Below are 2,865 nucleotides of genomic sequence, written 5' to 3' on the forward strand. Positions count from 1 at the left end.
AATATAATAAACAATCACTCCCACCTAGAGAAGACAGATTATATCATATATTTTTATAACGTAGTCAATATTTAGAGCGGACGCACATTTTTGACACTGTTCTGCGATTTATTTCGCAGTCAATTCAACTGTTTAGTTGCACAACTAAAAGTCGAGTAGTGTACCCTCTATAAACGCATAGGAATAAAAGCAAAGACAAAACAGTCGTTTTGTAAAATAATTTTAATCTTTTTCATGAGAATAACCTATAAATTTTTTTCGACTGCAATTTTATTGTTTAGATCGGTTCTATTGCAGATGGAAATTATATATTTGTAATGTTTATTCCATCGTTACGATCATATAAAAACTTAGTAAATATATATTTTGTGACAAAAAGAACTTTATTGTATTTCTACAAGTTTGACGCCAGCAGATAATCTAGACCTAGGTTTCAATATCCTTACTACATTGTTTTATTGATTATCTCAAGAGTAGCTAGACCGATGCCCGTTCTACAAAGTCAGGGTGAAGGGCCGTATTTCTTATCAGCTTAATGCAAAAATATCTAGGTTATAAAATCTCTCACGGGACTTTTCCAATCGATAAAGTTCCATAAATTTCTTAAGCTATGTAAAACCTTACAAATAAACGCAGTATAAATTCAAACTTAGGAATAAACTGAGTATAAGCCAAATTTGTAGTAATATTTGCTTATACTAAGTTTATTCCTAAGTTTAAATTTATACCACGTTTATTTGTAAGGCTTGTAAAGATTTACTGCATAACTCGCAGTCATTTGTTCATTAGCAGACTGCTCATACTAAATTTTATCTATGAGTAACAGTAAGTGAGCAATCAGCGACTATGAGTATGTCGCGAGAAAACATCATAGGTAAATTTCGTTGGATTATCAAATACTTTGTTTATTCATGTTTTATTTTATGTCATTAATTTTTACGAGGACACACGTTTTATACAAAGGTAATTTAAATGCCGCAATAATAATAATATTTGAAAACTTTTTGTGGCCACAATTTGGATGTTTCAAAAAAATAAAACAGGTGGTCGAAAAGAGCAATAGACGTTGACGCGTGCGAGCCCTTTTTGTTTTTTTAATAGTCAAAGGAACCGCGGACGTTCGTTTTAAGAAAACAATAAATATGCCCGTAACTCGCTTTAAGGTAACGGGACAGATACAAAAGATTATGGAATTAATCTCGTAAATATTTATTCATGAAGGTATTTCTAGAAAAATATTGTTTTCTTGTGTATAATTAAGTTGTATCCTTATTCAAAAATAACTCTTTATTTATGGTCCTATAATAAAGTTGTAACAATAGAATATTAAATAGTGTTGTTCGCATAATAACTTATTGTTATTTTTTTTATTGAATAATTATCATAAACCAATAAATCAGTGTTATTTTTGATATTTCCCAATTTAACATAACTAAACAAATAAACTTGGTGTCTTTTTAAAACCATAACATTAAAAACTAAAATCAACGTTAAATAAATCTAAGAATAGTAGTTAATAAATATAAACCCATAATAATAAATAATTCAACAGAAGTTAAGTTCCAATATAACATTAATAAGTAAACTTTTAAGTTATTTCTTTATAACTTTATTTATCCTAAGACAAAGCCCCAATAATCCATAAAAAATAATCTAAATCTAGATTGTAATAAAAAAATAAACTTACATTTAATTCAATCACAAAACACGTAAACACAAAAACTTTAAGTTCACTCATATAAATAAGTAACCAACAACACTCCCTACTTAGTCAAGAATTGTTCCCTCACTGAATGATTTGAATGGTTCGTGGTCGTTACTCGTTTCGTAGCGTCGAATACATCGCCCCTGCTACTTCGAAAGAGGAATGTGGGATCCATATTTAGCAATTAACTCGGACAAATGAAAAATACTGCATTGCATCTAACAAATTAAAAAAGTATATTGTATAAGAACTAATACTAAAAATTATAATTAAGAAATTAATGACGTCATGAAACAGTTCGTTGTTACCTATCATTGCTCTTCTCTTCTATTATAACTAAACGTTAAAATTCGGTATTTATTTTTAAGAGATAATTGTCATTCATTAATCATTCACCTAATTTGTTCTATTGGCTTTTATTGATTATTTAATCATCTGTCCTGTTAACGGTTTTAATATGGTGTTCCTACTTGGATAAGGCAAATTAAATTTGTATATTCTTACATGTTACTTACAGTGCTCCCTTTTTAATTATATAGGATGCTGTTTCTGCTTCATAGTTAAGTGGAAAATAAATAAATCAAGCGTAAATCAGTACAGTATTTTATTTTAGGCTAAATAGTGACAGACATGACTCATCGAATCTAGGACCCGACTAAGGTTATTAAATCTCAAAGATAATATAAAAGTGGCAAGGTATTTAAATTCTTTTACGTTTACTTTTTATCTAGAAAACAATTAGTAGACAGCTATAAGTTAGCACTTACGAGACCTTATTTTTGTCACTAGAAACCTGAGTTTGGCTTTAGAATTAAGATAACCTTTTTAAATGAATAGCGACAAACCGAAGGTGCAAGGGCAAATGTATCGCTACTATTAACTACGGCAGCTGTACGATGTATTGTCAAAATAATACAAAAGCACCCAAACTTATTCGTTGTAAAACAGTCCTCAACGTCAAAAGAATACGGGTTATGTTAAACGCAGAATGTAAATTGGTAGACTTAAATGATTCTATTATTATTAGTCGGATGTGTCGATTTTTAATGGGGTTCCTTTGATATAAATATTTTGTCACATCACTATGCGTTTTATATCATTGTTAATTCTTTAAGTTTGGTTTGTTATAGCATCAACTTATTTTCGCGCCATTTCTGTTT

The sequence above is a fragment of the Papilio polytes genome, unplaced genomic scaffold (assembly GCF_000836215.1).
Source record: "Papilio polytes unplaced genomic scaffold, Ppol_1.0 DF823958.1, whole genome shotgun sequence".
NCBI classification, from domain to species: Eukaryota; Metazoa; Arthropoda; class Insecta; order Lepidoptera; family Papilionidae; genus Papilio; species Papilio polytes.